Raw genomic sequence first — 18,427 nt, forward strand, 5'->3', positions numbered from 1 at the left:
GGCTTTCTAAACACCAAAAAAAAAACTAAGGTTGATGCAATAAAAAAAATACAGATTTTATCTTTTAAAATAAAAACATATTTTCTTTTTTGTCAAAAAAATAAACAGTTTTTTTTTAAAGAAAAAACTTTTTGACTAGGAAAGAAAACAAGTGTTTTTTCAAAAAATATTAAACGTTAATAAAAATTATTTAAACTTATTGTGAAATTTTGTTGGATTTTTTTTTTTTTTTAATTTTTTTATCTCACACTTCTACCCTTATTTTAGGAAATTCTCATATTAATAATTTTTTTTTTCATAAATTTTTTTATGAGCCAGCTAGGTTTATCACCTTATAAACTTTAGATGTTTATCTAATGGCAATCTTGTAAATAAATTGTCTTGATATTCGTGCTACATCAATATATAAAATAGTATTTTCTCCTCTGGACAGCTGTCTAAAATAATGACGTCAAAAGAAATAAATGACGTGTTATTAACAAACCTAGCATCTGCACTTTATTTCAGAAAAAACCCAAATAAAACCAAAATACAAGAAGATCGACTAACACCTTCTCTTTCGTAGAACTTATTGGAAAGGGTGAAAGGTTGCTATTACCACCTTCACCTCCGTCGCCGGAATTAAAGAAGCTTAAAGCTAAAATTTTATTTTGTAGCTTTTTCCAACCTTCAAATATTTAAAACAAATTGTAAATTCAAAATTATAGAGCTCAAAATTGGAGAGCTCGAAATTAGTTGATCTAATTCTTCACCTTCTTGTACCTTTGGGCTTCTTCACCATTGTTGTTCCTCCATTTTTTTTTTGTAAATCCGGCTTTGACATTTTCACCTTCTCCGACATTACGACGGTTTTGCCGCCGAATTTAAACTAAACCCCTAGGAAAAATATATAAGTTATGGAAATGGTAAACCCTGTAGGGGTAGTTGATTGTGGGGAATGAATATCTTCAACAATGGTGACAATGGAACAATGGAAGAAGGAAGAGAGAGAATAATAGAAAATGTGATGAAACAGAGGTAAACACCATCACATAAACTAAATAAGTTATATGACAAATTTATCCCTCAATGCGTGGTTGAATCTACTTTTTACCCTTTTAGCAAAGTTATACATCATCTAAAAATAAAAACATATTTTAACATTTTATTTGAAGAAAAGATTTTTTGAGAAGAACAAAAAAAAAAAAGTGTTTTATCAATATTTTTTTAAAAAATCGTTTATGTGAAGAAAATAAGCGCGGCTTGAAGATGTACTATTTTATCAGTTTATTATTATTTTTCTAAATCAAAATCATACTTATTTTTAGCATTATTAAACAATGAATTTAATAGCATTATTAAGCAATAAAGTAAATATGTTAGGGTCTTAGTTTTTGCCTAGTTTAGACCTCAATCACAATATTTGTGAAAAAGTTAGACCCTATTTGTAATTTTAACTCATTAAATATGTTATAATAGACATATAACGACATCTTGAGAATCACACTTTATTTTCATCAGAGACTAACACTCCTTATACTAGTTTGACGTAATATATAAAAAGTTTCATGTAATTTGTTAATATTTTTTAAAAATATTAACGTTTTATTATTCATGATCTAATTAAAAAGTTTCATACTTAAATCTAGTATGTCTTTTAATATAGTATCTAGAAATTTCAAAACATAGGTCCAAAATTTTTAAACTTTTATATAAAAATGGATATTTTTTATTAATCGAATGAACGTCAATCGATTTTATTTAAATTTTAATGACATTCAAAATTTAGTTCTTATTTCATTTAACTAATTTAAAACGCATATTTGTTTGGTTAATATTATGAGTACCATTTTATTTTTAGATGGCTTCTTCTATAAATAAAATTAACACTGACATTATTTTTATGGATTAGAATTATAGTATTCTTTTTGTTTGGGTCCAATTTAGTCTAATTGGGCCCAGTCCATAAATGATCCAATTAAAAGCCCAAGGTCAAGGTTCAACTCTCCATTTGTGCTAAAGTCAAGGTCAGTCAGACGTGGCAAGTCAATTGGGCTTAGGCCCACTCCTCCAATATGTGCAAAGGTATAAAAGCCATCAATTCCACCATTTTACATTCATTCACATAAAGCCTCAAACAATTAACTCTTTTGCATAGCTTTCTTTCTCCACGCATTGTACTAACTTTAGCATCGGAGGGACCTGCCTCGGCAACACCCCCCGAGGCTAGTTCACGTGTGTTTGCTGTGCAGGAAATCCTCGGCCCAACATCACTTGGACCGAGCCCGGTCTTCACTACTTCTTAGGACCTTCGGCAAGGTCCCATTATTTCACCCGAAACAATTTGGCGCCTTCTGTGGGGAAGACTTTCAAAAAATCTTTAAGCCAATTTCATTCATTCTGCCGTGATCTTAGTGTCAATGGCTAAGAACCGCAAGAACAAGAACGACGATGCTTCTCCTTCGAAGAGGCGCCGAAAGTCACTTGGTGGGGGGCCCTTGGACCACCCTGCTCCTAGTCCATCTCTTCCGCGGGACCGGAGCCCCTCCGGGGAGCTCAATTCCGGGGGGCAATCAAAGGAGAGAACCCTTTCTCCCATAATTCGATCCAATCATCAACCGAGTCCACCTCGGTCGAATGAGGATAATCAGTCTACTCATAGGACTCATTCTCATACTCGGAGTCAACCTCGGAGTATTCATTCTCGCTCTCGCTCTCAGCCGAGAACACCCCAGACGGGGCCCAACTCGGAGGAGGTAGTGAGAGCCTTGGCGGTCCTCATGGATGCCATGTAGGCCTAGAACATGCCACCTCAACGGGACCGAACTCCTCCGCAAACCAGGCATCAGCGGAGAACGCTCGGCCAGGAAGGGGGAAAACCCTCATCCTTCAGGGAATTGGCAGAATGGGAAGAGGAAACCTGGAGAACTGAAAGAGAAAGAAACAGGAACTCTCATTTCTTCAAGGAACCTACTACCCAACTCACCTTGAGCAAAACAAACAGGAGCAGCAGTTCTGCCTCTCGGCCAGAAACTGTTCGCCGAAGCGCTCTTGACCGTCTCGGCGACAGGGAGCGGAGTGTGCACAGCCGCCTCTCCTTTCCTGCAGCTGAAGCCCAGACTTCCCAGCCAGGGACGAAAACCATTTCTACCTCTCTGAGAGGGCGGAACGCGGTCCCTTCGGCTAGGAATAAAGGCAAGGCCGTGATGCTTCCTTCCAGTTCTCCATTCGAGCAATGGATATTGAAAGACCCTGTGCCGACGGTTAAAATCCCGTCGCACGTTACCTATGATAGGACTTCGGATCCGAAGGACCATATTGCCTCATACGAGGCACACATGCACCTCTGCCCCAGGTCCGAAGCGACCTGGTGCAAATATTTTCCCACCACTCTCAAGGGGGTCGCGCAAGCGTGGATCTCCAAGGGATTAAAGGAGGGCTCGATAACTGGGTGGGACGATCTGTCTGCCAAGTTCAAAAGCAAGTTTTCTACGGAAAATCGCCGGGAGAAGACTACTGCAGAACTTATGGGCCTGCAGCAAGGGGAGGCCGAAAGCCTCCGCGATTATCTGACTCGCTTCAGCAATGAGTCATCCAGCATTTCCCAGCTGGACCAAGGGCTAGCAGTTTTCGCCCTTCAGCACGGTCTCAGAACTGGACCGTTCTCCGACTTCATAGTCATGAACTCACCTCGGACCTTGGAGGAGGCTTTGAATGCTTCGGATAAGTTCATCCGAGCTGAAGAGTGGAACAAAACAAAAACCCAACCTCAATCTGGGGGAGGGAAACAAAAACAACAATCGCCTTTTGGCCTTGGCCTTCAGAAGAAAGCCTCAGAACGATTTTCGGCCAACGAGTTGAAGAAGGAAAAATCTGCTCCGTTCACGGGCAGATACGAGTCCTACACTCCGCTCGCTCTTCCGCGCGCTAAGATTTACAGCGTGACGAACGGGGAGCAGAGTTACAGAAAGCCGAGACCACTCACATAGTGGTATTAACGAAAAAAATAAGAATCAGTGGTGTGAGTTCCATGAATGACTGGGACACAACACTGAGGAGTGTATCCAGCTGAAGGACCAAATAGAGGACATGGTCCGGAGGGGGTACTTGAAAAAATATATCGCGGATCACCGCGAGAAAAAAGAGGCTGAGAAATCCGAAAAGGATTCTCGGCAGGAAATTGACTTCCCCCGAAAGAACAACAAAACTGTGGAGGGAAAATTCCCTCCAATTCATGCTATCTCGGGAGGAGTATGTTCTCGGAGGGAGCACAAGCGTCACCTTAGGGCTCTGACCCATCAGGTGAATCATGCTGATATTCAGCCACCACAGTCACCGGTGCCGAACATGACGTCCACTTCCGCTGAATGCCGGGGGGTAACGTACCCTCACGAGGACCCGTTGGTGATCATCGCCACGGTGGCCAACCACGACGTCAGCAAAGTTCTGGTTGACGGTGGTAGCAGAGCAAATATTTTGTTCCGAAAGGCCTACAATCAAATCAAGTTGAAGCCCAAGCACCTCACGTCGGTACCCTACCCGGTATCCGGATTCAACGGCGCTTCAACTTACCCGGATGGGAAGGAAGCCCGAAGGTGCAACTACCTCAAGCCATCCACTAGTCGTTTAGAGGACGACGATGAGGATGAGGAGGACAAAGAAAGCGAGCCAAGTGCGAAGAAGCCGAAAGGCCTAAGTGCTTCGGCCCAAGGTTCTATGCCCAAAGAAAAAGGGCCAGAAAAAGAAAAGGCTAGCTCTTCATTTGAGCCGAAAGACTCAGAGGGCCAGCTGAAGAAGAAAAAGTCTAGGACGCCTGCTGACATAGACAGCAGGCCAGATTGTGAAGAGTCCTGCCCAACAACAATGGAGCTGGACCAGCAGACTGAAACTATTGAGTTGACCGAAGGGGATGCTGAAAAATGTGCTACAATCGGGATGGATCTCGATCCGAACACCTGCGTTGAACTTATCTAGCTCCTCCGGGACAACCGAGATGTGTTTGATTTCTCGGCAGCTGACATGCCCGGGATAAGTCCAGACCTCATCTCTCATAAGCTTAACGTTGACCCAACGTGTCTGCCAGTTAAGCAAAAGAAGCGGAATTACTCTGCAAATAAGAACCGAGACATCGCAGCCGAGGTCAAAAAGTTGCTGGATGCAGGCTTCATCGAACCCTATCAGTATCCAGAATGGCTGGCAAATGTGGTGATGGTTCAGAAGGCCAATGGCGCCTGGAGAATGTGCGTTGACTTCACGGACCTAAATAAGGCTTGTCCGAAGGCTTTTTATCCCTTGTCCAGGATCAATCAGCTAGTCGACTTGACGAGTGGCCATGCCTTGCTTAGTTTCATGGACGCATTCTCAGGGTACCATCAGACCTTCATGCACCCCGACGACCGAGCAAAGACGGCATTCGTCACGAACGCTGGGGTGTACAATTACAAAATGATGCCCTTCGGATTGAAAAATGTGGGGGCAACTTATCAAGGGCTGGTGGATCAGGTTTTTGCCGATCAAAAAGGCCAAAACATGGAAGTCTATGTTGACGATTCAATCGTCAAAAGCAAAAAAGATGAAGACCATGTTAAGGACCTAGCCGAAACCTTCGCCACCTTAAGAAAACATCAAATGAAGCTGAATCCGAAGAAGTGTGTCTTCGGTGTGAAGTCAGGGAAGTTCCTCGGGTTCATGGTCAGCAAAAGGGGAATTGATGTCAATCCCGCCAAAGTCCAGGCAGCGCTCGATATTCCCGAGCAAAAAACAAAGAGGGACGTTCAGCGGCTCACCGGAAGAATGGCAGCCCTCTCGAGATTCATCTCCAGAGCCTCGGATAAGGGGTTACCTTTCTTCAAAGCCCTGAAACTCCCAAAGACGAAAGAGCTCGTCTGGGGAGACGAGCAAAAAGAAGCCTTCAAGCTGCTTCGGGAGCATCTGGCCCATCTCCCAATACTGGCTAGTCCAGTAGAGGGAGAATCTTTGTACCTGTACGTGGCTGTTAGCCCAGCCACCACCAGTGCAGTGCTGCTGAGGGAAGAAAATAAAATTTAGCAATCGATCTACTTCGTCAGCTACACTCTGACGGATGCCGAGACTCGCTACCCTCTGCTCGAAAAAGTTGCCTTTGCAGTGGTGGTAGCTGCTCGAAAGCTGAGGCCCTACTTTGATTCCCTTCAAATAGTGGTCTTAACTGATCAACCGCTGGAAAAAGTCCTCGGCAAAGTTGAAAAATCTGGTAGGTTGGCCAAGTGGGCTTTCGAGCTCACTGAGTTCAGCATCAGCTACCAGCCGAGAGCAGCCATCAAGGCTCAAGCTCTAGCGGACTTCTTGGCCGAATGCTCGTACCAGGAGACGCTAGACGATGAAAAGAAAATCTGGACCGTATTTACGGATGGATCATCCACCATAAGTGGTTCGGGGGCAGGGGTAGTAATAACCTCTCCCGAAGGCAAATCCTTCGAGTATGCACTGAAATTTTCATTCAAGGCTTCGAACAACGAAGCTGAATATGAAGCAGCAATTGCCAGCCTAGAACTGTGCATCTCTCTGGAAGCCGAGCATGTCTGTCTGAAGACAGATTCTCAGCTAGTTGCATATCAGATCGGGGGCAGCTACGAGGCCAAAGAGCCCTCAATGATAACCTATCTCGCCAAGATCAAATCAGTCATTGCAAAGCTGAGAACTTTTGAAGTTCAGCTGATCCCAAGGGGTCAGAATGCTCAAGCCGACGCACTCTCCAAACTTGCCAGTTCAACTCTCACTGAGCTGAACAGATCTGTGTATGTGGAAGTGCGCCAAGAAAGAAGTGTCCACGAAGCACCTGAGGTGTGTTGCGCCGACCCAGAACCCAGCTGGATGGATCCCATCCTATCTTACAAGCTTCGGGGGGAAATTCCCGAAGACAAAATTTTGGCCTCCAAACTGAAGCGAACCAGCTCAAGGTTCATCGTCTTCAGGGGAGAGCTTCTGAAAAAATCCTTCTCAGCCCCACTACTGAAATGCGTGGGCCCAACTGATGCAGATTACATCCTTCGGGAGATCCACCTTGGCATCTGTGGGAACCACATTGGGGGAAGAACCTTAGCCCACAAGGCACTGAGGGTCAGATATTATTGGCCCGCCATGATCTCGGATGCTAAGGAGCTGATCAGAAAGTGTGAAAAATGTCAAAAAATTCGCGCCAGTTATCCATCAGCCAGCCAGAGACCTTCAGCCAATCCTTAATCTGCTTCCATTTGCTCAATGGGGATTGGATATTTTGGGACCCTTTCCAGATGCACCGTACCAAAAAAGATGGTTGATAGTCGGCATCGACTATTTCAGCAAATGGATTGAGGCTGAAGCAGCTTCGAATATCATAGAGCACAATATCAGAAAATTTATCTGGCAGAACATCATTACTCGCTTCGGCATTCCGAAGGTTTTTGTCTTTGATCATGGCAGGCAATTTGATAATTTTCCGCTGAGGTGGTATACAGATCAGTTCGGCATTAAGTTGGCATATTCAGCAGTGTGTCATCCACAAAGTAATGGCCAAGCCGAAGCTGCAAATAAACAGATTCTCAATGCTTTGAAGAAAAGGGTTGAAGATCAAAAGTCCAAGTGGATAGAGGAACTCCCAGGAACCCTCTGGTCACTTCGGACAACCGAAAAAGAGGTTACGGGCTATTCACCTTTTGAGTTGGTGTATGTTGCCGAAGCAGTTCTTCTAGTAGAAATCGGTTCTGAAAGTTTACGAGTGCATCACTTCTCGGCTGAGAATGAGCAACTTATGAAGGAATCTCTTGATTTCCTTGACGAAGTAAGAGACTCGGCCCGAGATAGAATGACTGCTTACAAGCAGAGGGTCAGCAAGTTTTACAACCGAAGAGTCCATGCGAGGCCTCTCAAAATTGGAGACCTCGTCCTTCGGAATGCTGCTGCAGTTCAGAAAAGCCGAATCCATGGGAAACTCTCAGCTGCTTGGGAGGGACCCTATGAAATTTATGATGAGCTTCAGCCAGGGACATACCGACTTCGGCAGTTAGATGAAACTGAGCTGAAAAATCACTGGAATGCTGATGTACTTAAGAAATATCATGTGTAAACCCTTCGGGGCAGAACAATCTTTGTAAGTACATTTGAGTTATTGATGAAAGGCCTCAGAGCCACAATTTCCATAAATATTTGCAGTTTTTTGTTCTTTCAATTTTCCCTTATTCTATCTACTCTTTAAGGGTTTTTATTCAGCCTTGTCTGAAACCTTCGCCTTCAGGGCACCGGGTTTCAGATTGCTGAAAAACTCGTCTTTTAAAGAACTCTGGTCTTTCAGCTGAAGTGGAAACTTCAGCAAGACTTGTTCTCCAAGACAATGAGTCCATGGACAAATTTGGGATATTGCCTTACCTGAGCCTTGTATCCCAGAGGGCCATTATCTGAAACATTGCCTTAAGTTGGCCCTGTGTTTCAGATATCCATTCTTTCAGATAGACAGGAAACCAAGAATAAATAGCAAAACTGTTAGAAATTTTTACTTAGCTTCGTCTGAAAGCAAAAGAAAACAAAACCCAACTTAGAAATCCAAAGACCAAGTCTTCAGATTTCTGGGGGGGCAAGAGGCACTACAAGTGCAGATTGTCTTCAGCTAATCTTTAAGCCGAAAGCTATGTACTTAGCAAATTTCGTGAAAAATTTCAAAATTCAGAAAAACAAGCATGCAAATTTAAGGCAAAGAAATTGGAGAAAAGCATTGGATAAATAAGAAAAGTGCTCGGGAAACGAGCTACAAGTTCTAGTGTTCTAAAACATAAAGTAAAGCATCGGCAGCCGCCCACAAGCGGAAAATTACAGCTGCCGAAGTACGTACAAATACAAAAACTAACAGTTTGTACATCAAGGCAAGCTGAAGCAAAACGAAGGCAAAAATTCAGAAGCGGCAAGTCAGAAATTAAGCACAAGTTGATCCGCAAGTTTCTGAAGACGACTGCCCGAGTCCCTAGGCTTCAACTGAAGGATCACGCTTCTTAGTGGCGCTAGGCTCTGTGCTGGCTCCGGTTCCAGTTGTTGAATGTGCAGGCTGAGTCTGAGCTTGGGCCTCTCTCTCTTGGTTCTCGGCTTCTTCATCCTCAGCAACCTCAAGCTCCTCAGCTTGGAGACGATCCTCCAAGTCCACTTCAGCCTGACTGGCAAACAGCATATGAGGATGCTTTGGATCTTTAGCCCAAAGCTCACACTGATAAAAGTCTAGCTCAGGCACCAGATGAAGAGCCAACCTTCAGGCCACTTTGTACCCTTGGTGGAAGGCCGTGGCATACTGATCTTCAGTGTAATTCCTCACGGCCAAAAACCCCTCAGCATCAGCGAGCTGCTTCTGGACACCTTCAAGGGCTTGCTGGGAAGCAGCTTGCTGATCGACCAACTTTTGTTTGGCCTCGTCCAAGTCCAATTGAACTCTGTTTGCAGCAGCGTTGGTGTTGTTCAGCTGGTTCTGAACTAAGCCAATAGTAGTCTCTGCTTGAGACAACTCTTCAATCTTGGCCTTCAGCTGGCCCTCCAAATCTTCAATTCTCAGGATTTGATATTCAGCAGTAGTGTTAGCCTGAGAAATCTGAGCGTCCTCAGCTTGCATTGCCTCTTCGAAATTCTTTTCTTTAGCCTCAAGGACCTCAACCCTGGACTGCAGCTCCTGAATCTGAAGGGCAGCTCTATTGTTAACCTCCTCAGCAATTCGGCGCTCAACAACCGCCCTGAAGCTGGGAATGTCAACGGCCCCATACTCATTTATCAGCTGCTCCCCTTCAAGAAGGGTGGGGAAGATCTCATTTTGCATAGCATCGCAGAACTTTTTGAGGGCCTCAGCAGCCTGTTCCTCATATTTTTAAGCTTCAGCCTGCCTCTCTTCAGCAACCTTTACCTTCTCCTCGGCCAAGGATGCTTCAGCCTGAGCAATCTCCAACTTGTCTTGGAGATCGTCTATCAGCTCTACAGTGAGAGTCTGATTGTGCACAAACTGGAAACAGAGGCACAAGTCAGTAAAAAATAATATAATAAAATAAGTATATCAAGAAGAAAGTAAAGGCAAGACAGAAAAATTTACCTGCATCATCAGCAGTTGGTTGGATCTAGCAGGGTCAGGAACCCTTCTGTTGGATTCTCCTATCCCAGCAGTGGCCTTCAGCGACCATAACCTTGCCCTGTCTACTTCAGACATGCCGGCAAAATTGCCGAAATAGGCAGCAGCTCCCTCTCTGTTCTGGCCCCAAATGATGTCCCAGATGTGCTCGGGAATTGGGATGCGGGGGGCCGAGAACCCCATTTCTTCAGACCTGAATGTCTGAAAGGAGGGAATTGAATACGAAGGCACCTCAGCATTCTGGTCCTCCGTCTCTTCAGCAGATTCATCCAGGTTGACTGTCTCAACCACCGGATGTTCCTCTGGCTGCGTCAGAAGAGCGTCAGCAGCTTGCTGAATCTTCGCAGCGAATCCTTCAGCAGTGGCAGCATTTGTTATGTTTTCGGCTGCCACTGTCTCTTCAGCTACCCTTGTAGTAGCTGGCTCCTTCTCAGTGGAGAGCTGAGAAGCGCTCTCCTGATTCAGCACCTCCTCCTGAACCGCCTCTTTCGGCTAAGGAGTCCTTTGATCCACCTCCATCTCTCGTGTTTCTGGAGGAGGAGTTTTTGGTGGAGATGGGACTCTCGGTGGTGGCTGAACTGGGGGCGGAGGACCCCTTGAGCTTCTTGCACCTTGAGCCTTGCCTCGGCCAGGGGCAGGGTCCCTAATAACAACCCCCGGCATCGGCCTCAGCTCGAAGTCACCGGGACCCACGACAGCGGGACCCGTTCTTCTTCTCTTTCGTCAGACAAGAGGCTGATCGTCCATGTCCTCTGAATCCGAGGATTCACTGTCCGAAAGGTCTTCGGGACGGGCTGGAGCTTTGCCTTATCTCCTTCTGCCTCCTCCAGGCTGCAGAATTGGGGGGCAGGATTGAGTTAAAAGGAAGCTGAAAAGTTAAAAGCAAAAAAAAAAAAAAAAAAAAAAAAAAAAGCTTACCAAGGCCTCGTCTTCTGCCTCGGCTCTGGCAACTACTTCGTCTTCAGCAGCCTTGGAGGTCCCCTCACCTCCTTCGCAGGATTCGATGGCACGGGCAACCTCTTCAGCTGTCCGAGCAGCCTCCTCCTCTTCGGAAAGTAAGCGATACCAAGGGTCACGCTTCTTCCACCAGGGTTTTTGCCTCTGATAGAGCGCAGCAGCCTCAATCTGGAGGTGAGAATGGTCCAGGTGCGCCTCCCTGTCTTTCGGATCAGTAATGGGAGGAACCGAATTGGTGATGGTCCTCTCAACGTTGACGCCGAGACGCTTGTAGTTGACTTTTGCGGTGGCCTCGTTCAGCTCTGAACACCCAAATGAGCAGAAGTTAGTTCAGCAAAATAAAAACGCTGGACAACTCCAAAGAAAAAGTGCAAATCAAAAACAGAAAAAGAAAAAGGAGAAGGCCTCGGCCCCAGCCGAAGGATCTTACCGTCTCTAATCTTTCGGCTGAGGCTAACAGCAGCAAGCATATTCTCTTGGAAGACATAATGGTTGTCTGGGAGCCAAGTCTCCGGGACAAATCTCATTCGGCCGACCCCTCCAGGGTTATCTCTCTTCCCGAAGATATTGGCCTGATTGGGACGAAAGTCTCTTTGGCCATCATTTTCTAAAGGGCCCAGACTCGACATGTCTGGGTCAGGCTCGGAGAGATACCGAGGAGCGCTGAAGACGAAGGGATGGCCTGGATCTGTGGGTGCCCTAACCCAAATCCATTGCCCTCTCCAGTCCTTGTCTGAAGAGTCATTCGGCCACATTGTTAGGTACTGGGGGTGGGACTCGATCCGATACCACCCAGCACCATGCTCGCCATACCTGCTTTGAGTATTCGGCACCAGCCGATGGAGTTTTTTAAAGCAGTGCAGGTTCGGCGTGTATCTGAAGAACATACAGACCCATAAGTAAGTCATCACCCTTCGGATGCTGAAAGGGGTCAATTGGCACAGAGAAATCCTGTAGTGAATCAGAAGATCTCCGATGAACTCGTCCAAGGGGAAACGCAGCCTGTACTGAAGCTGCCTTGTGTACACCCCCACATACCCAGGGGGTGAACGATGAATCCTGTCTTATGCCGTAGGCATTCGGCACCAGTACCCATCGGCTTCAAGGATGCCGTAGTGCAACTCAATTTGCTCGGCGAACCGATATACTTCGGCGTGCCTCACCCACCAAAAGTAAGGCCTGTTCCTCATCATCGCCGAGATCACTTCGGGGTTCTCCCACTCCTCAAAGCCGGGGAGTATATCCCAAAGCATGGCAGAGACTTCTTCATCCTGCCCAGAGACGTTCGGCTCCTCCGTTCCCTCAGGAGGCGCCGAAGAGAACAGGGTTGCTCTAATCCCCTCAGCAGGGTCAGGTCTTGCCCTTTCCCCATTCCATGTTTCAACCCGGTCCCTCGGATCCGGAATTTGTCGCGCTCGCCGTGGCTGGCGTGATCTACCTCTCAAACCTCTCACCATTGTCGGATTTTCGAAGTGAAAAGTCGAAAAGAAGAGGGGATGTGTTCAAATTCTAAGAAAATCAAACAAAAATCAAGGAAAATTACCTTAATCTGAGGCGGAATTTGTCGATCTACAAGTTCGGAGAGACGAATTTCAGTTTCAAAACTCAATTCTAGGGGAATCAGTGAAGTTTTGATGCGGGTTCTGGGGTTTTTAGCGAGTTTGAGTTTGTGTTTATGAAGAAATGAGGAGAAATAGTGCGCCCCGTTCGTTTTATTTCCAGAAATGGGAATTTTGGGAGTCCGCACTTTAATTTTCTCTTAAATTCCTCATTAAGTAACCATTAAACACGTTCCCTCCTAATTAACTACCCATTATCCGTCCAACTTTCTCAATTATCCGTTCAACTGCAGTTACTTCATTAATTGCGGTTTAAATTCAAATCTTTTGGATTAATTAAATCATTTACTTCCCCCTTTTTTCTGGATTAATTAAACCCGACCCGTCATACTTCCAAATCGGGTCTGGGGGGCAAGTTGTTTAGGTCCAATTTAGTCCAATTGGGCCCAGTCCATAAATGATCCAATTAAAAGCCCAAGGTCAAGGTTCAACTCTCCATTTGTGCTAAAGTCAAGGTCAGTCAGACGTGGCAAGTCAATTGGGCTTAGGCCCACTCCTCCAATATGTGCAAAGGTATAAAAACCATCAATTCCACCATTTTACATTCATTCACATAAAGTCTCAAGCAATTAATTCTCTTGCATAGCTTTCTTTCTCCACGCATTGTACTAACTTTAGCATCAGAGGGACCTGCCTCGGCAACACCCCCCGAGGCTAGTTTACGTGTGTTTGCTGTGCAGGAAATCCTCGGCCCAACATCACTTGGACCGAGCCCGGTCTTCACTACTTCTTAGGACCTTCGGCAAGGTCCCATTGTTTCACCCGAAACACTTTCTAATTTTTAATTGCGGTCATGTGATAGTTGCATTAATGAATTACAAACAAATTTCGCTTACATTTTAATTCAATGATGATGTAATTTTAAATAATTTTAAAGCGGGTACTCACTTGGGGGCTAATCAATAAGTTGCACTAATCTACAGTTATGAACCTAAAGCTGCTAATATGGCTGAATCTAACAATTTCAGTTTCGATAACCAATATATAGGATCACTTGTTTTCATAAGGTCATATCCTTGCGATATTCGGTTTCTAAATTAGTTAGGATCTAATATACATAAAGTTTCATATAATATAATTAATATGTAACTTGTTAATTTTTAAAAAATATTAACGTTGTTTGTTTCAACCTTGAATCCAATATATCTTTCAAGGATTAGCATAAATAAATTTATTTATATTTTAATTAAGAATTAACTTTTGTTGATTTGAATCAATAATAAATGTTTTTCGTTTTTCTATTATAAAATATCATTTATCTTATCCCGTCAGGTATCACCGTCATATTACAATTGGGATTCAGGTTTCTTCTACCTCCGTGATTTGACCTTCATTGATAAATTTTCTGGTCATAATTTCGATTAAAAATTCTACAATGTTTGAAAAGGATGTGAAGACTATTAAAAGCTTCTTCCCAGTCTCTTTAGCTTCAAGTGGAAATGCTTGAGGAAGAATTGGAGACTATTAAAGCTAATAGGTTCATGCCAAAACAAGCTAATATTACTCATTTTGGATATATTCTTAACATTTTAATGTTAATATAGGTTGCTCTAAGCTTTTAGATGCTGATGTATAGACATAACATGTGAAAAGTTTAGGACCTTATTGCTCTTTAATCAATTGACTCTATGTTTTGGGGATTTAAGGCGGGTGAATATTACTTGTAATTGTAGAATTTATTGTTGAATGCTTGATGTGCTGTAGCAGAATTCTTGCAAACATATGACTCAATCTTCAAGGTACATTTAGGATTTGGTTGCTAGATGTTTGATGAGAAGAGTGTTTCTTTGACCCCTTAGTTGGAATAAACCTCGCGCTTCTAGTTAATGAGCATTTGGCTGCTATGCTCTTGTTAGATGTGATGAAGTTGATCAGTAGTGCTGTATGTACAGGAGATTAATACTATATCTTAAAGGAATCCCTAAACAATGGACAATGTAGCCTGGTTTAAATTTAATAATGTTGATACACATGAACATTGAACATCAGGTTGTGTACATAGGATTTTCATCTACGTGGTATTTTAGGGATGTTACTGGGCAAAAAGTTCATCTTATGGTGGTGAGTAGGTAGATGAATCCTTTTAGGCTCTTTGTTTCAACTAGATAATACTCGATCAATCCTAAACTTGCAATAAACCACATATTACATCAATGGTACATTTTGTTGCTGTCATATCCCAGCCAAGTAGTTGGAGGCCTTTTTTCTGAATTCCTGTTCTGGTTATCCTATACTCTTTTCAGCGCAGAAGTGATGGAATTGCGTACATCAATGAAAGACGAAACCCTCATGGAACACATAGAAACTACAAAAGTAGGAGTAGGAAAATTTCCAAGTTTAGTCCTGATATCTCTGCTTTTTTATTGCAGAATTCTGAGAATCTGAAAATAACATGCTATTGGTTAGGTACTTGTGTGATTATTTCATGGAGTATAATAAGTGATGGTAGAACTTCTGTTGGGATGATGGCTTCTGTGATGCCTGGACTTTGGTTTATGTTTGGTGGCATTTCCTTTTTGTTCTAACTTCTCCTTTCCTGCTTCTCTTCTTCCCCGCTTCCCGTGTTCATATAGTTGTACTCATTTCCTGGATGTTCCCTCATAGTTACTAACATCATGCATATCATCTGTCTAGTTAGAGCCTCTGTTTTAAAATATTGTATGGTGCATGGCATTTTCGTGTGTGTCAATTTTACTTATTTATCTGCTTTAACTAACATAGTGGCTGGTAAGGGACCATCTAAGCAAACCATTGCTTGTTTGATAAGATAAATGTTTTTTTTTTTTTCAAGGGTGCTTTCCATTCAAAGTTTTGCTGTTTGTGGGTTATTCAAAGCTCCTCCTCCGTCTCTTTCATGGAATTTAAAAATATTATCGTCCCATCTTACTTGCATCGTCGGACTGGTATTGGTGAGAGCTGCAACGGAGAAAAAGTAATTTGGTCGTATAACATGCAAGAAAATGATCCTCATATACAACTCCTTTTTAGCAATTTCTTCAGTGTTTCTGGTTAGAAAATTAACATTATACTCTTGCTACCAAATTTTAACAGAGTTCTATGTGTCAATCTCCATTTGGGCTATGTTTAACTAATTTTAAAGTTGTACATAAGCTTCACTTGCGACCAGAGTTTATGTGTCGCTTGTAGAGTTATAGTACCAAGTACTCCATGCGTTCCTTTTTATTCTTTACATTTTTTGACTTATATGGTTGAAGTTGTTCTCTAGCCTAATTGAAAGTCGTAGTTGGTTTTCCACTTCGGGGAGAAAAAGGAAAGGGCAATTGATATAAGTAAATTAGGCTCTCTAGTGATAAGGGTTAAACTTTAAAGTGACTTGAATGAGTGTCAAAAGATTAATGGGTTTTGAGCATTAAACCATGTTATGCTTCTTACTTTCTTCTTAATGCTATTGCTTTCCTTGTGTTGATGGCCCACGACGTGAAATTGTGCATGTTATTGCTTATGAAACCCCCCTTATTTGATTGCTATTATTGTAATCAGTTAAGCTTCAGGGTGACTTGGCTCAGTTGAGTACTACTACTAGTCTACTACTATGTTACAAATTCATCCTTTTGGTTTATATAGTGGGTTCATCCTCACCTTCCACACTTTTCAGCTCAACTTCTTTTCTTAGTCTTTTCTCCTTATGCCATCCGACCTCGAATCGCCTTTCTTGAAGGACCTGTTGGAAGCTGAAGTTATCCTGCACTTGGTATATATATTAATGTATAGCATACTTATATCTCTTTCGGTTGCCTTTTGACTTGGAATCCTTGTTGGCAAGCTTGAAATGGCATTTGAGGCTTCAAATGCTTGTTTAATTTAATGTAAGTGGTTTCATGTGAACGTTGATATTATTAACTAATTCCATATTCACAGGAATTAGTGTATGGGAAATGCCGTTGACATGTTGTCAATAATGCTCTAAACTATATCTCTTGTAGTATTTTAATTATGTTTGTGGTTAATACCATCCTTTTCGCCTTTAATTTCGTTTAATTATAGCTAATCGCGACATTACGTGGCCTACTTAGTGGCTGCATGTCCAGTGAAGTGGACATTTTAGTGTTCACACTTTAGCTGTTCACTTGTTTTTATGTATCTTTGTTATGTTATGCCCATTGTTTTATATTTCTGTGTGTGGTCCTTAATTCACTATGTTTGCTTCCTGTTATAGCAGTTATTATTTAACTATTTATCACTCAATTTGACTTTCTAATTTTTTATGGCCTTGATTTGCTATGAATTCTTCATTGTTTAAGAGAATTGCTATTATCTGCTGGACTGATGTTAATATTTTACCTTAGTAACACCTTAACACATATACATTGTCTGTAACTATGCATCTTTTGACTGGTTATCCAACTCTTTCGGCCCGGTTAATTGGTAGTAAAAAGATGATGTTAATGGTATAAAAGTTCCTGTAATTTTATAATTCACGGTAAAAATGCAACCTTACATTCTAATGTGTGTGCTGTCTTCTTACATTTCCATTACCATTTTATGTGTGTTATTGATGAATGGGGATGAAACTTTATGATAAAAACACATATGGAGATAAATTTGTTTTTCATAGACTTTTAACATGTGGTTTTCCTTTCTAATTTACATGATTTGATTTCCAATTATGTTTGCCACATTACATGTTTGTGTTTTTCCTTTAATAATTGCTTTTACCAAGTTTTAAGTGGTTAGGAACATAGGAGATAAGACTCTGTAAGTTGGACTTACTCAGATCCTGCACAATACTTGCAGGATCGGTTCTGAAGCATTGTCATTGTTCGTTGTTGCAAATCTTACAATATAAGTACTACTTGAAACATGTTCTTGAAGCTATCAATAGTTCCTGAATCCTGACTATACAAATCTTCAATTGGATGCTATTGATATACTACTTGTTACATGTTTTACTCTGTCTCAGAGGGCTTGACCTTACTAATGTACAAGTTTTTGTTTCGACGAATTGAGATAAGGATGCTAGTACTAACAATTAGCCCTATAACTTCTTACCAAATCTTCACGTTCTAATGGTGCTATATTTATGATAGTTGCCTGAGGTGGAAGTGGCAGTGGTTCAGGCTGTGACGAGCTAGCAGCCTGATCACAGCCAACAATCTTCTGACATGTTTCAATCAAGCAGTGCCTACAGGTTGGGCATGAAGAGTGAGTATTGAGCCACTTATCAATACATTTGATATGGAATCCGTGTTGGCATTTTGGCAGTAGCCTCAACTTTTCTCCTGGTGCGAAGTCTGACAAGCATATAACACATTCGGTACCAAGACCGGGGAGCTTCAGGTTGGGTGAGTAATTTACTACAGCAAAAGTCTTTAAAGCTTTCTTCTTGATGCCTGTGTCTTCTGAGCTTGGGTCGTTGTTGCTGTCATTAGATTCAGTAGGCATGAAATTCGAGCATCGTAGAGCACACTTGATTATGGAATTTAGTCCTAGTGAGCAGATTAAGGCACACAAGAGGACTGATAGTACCATTACTACATTTGCATCAAAGCCATTAGTTCCACTGTAAGGCTCTGTGGGGTCTACAGGGTTGTTGGCCATGGGTGGAGGTGGAGGCGTAGCGGCTGTAGGCGGAGGGTGGTAAAGAGGGTGGTGTTGTAGCAACCTTCTTGAGGATTGAAGGTTCATTATTAGTTCTTGATAGAGTAGAGGAGAGAGTGTGGATGGTGACATGGTTTTTTTTTTTTTTCTTTGTTGTGTGTGTGGGGGTTTGAATTTTGCAGGATTTGCCGTCCTTAGTGCCTGT

General features: G+C 42.8%; 1 pseudogene; it reads right to left on the reverse strand.

The window, feature by feature from the left end:
- Positions 1–17,384: 17,384 nt before the first annotated feature.
- LOC145563248 (RING-H2 finger protein ATL78 pseudogene) lies at positions 17,385–18,427 on the reverse strand (annotated as a pseudogene).

The sequence above is a fragment of the Chenopodium album genome, chromosome 10 (assembly GCF_948465745.1).
Source record: "Chenopodium album chromosome 10, dcCheAlbu1.1, whole genome shotgun sequence".
Taxonomy (NCBI): Eukaryota; Viridiplantae; Streptophyta; class Magnoliopsida; order Caryophyllales; family Amaranthaceae; genus Chenopodium; species Chenopodium album.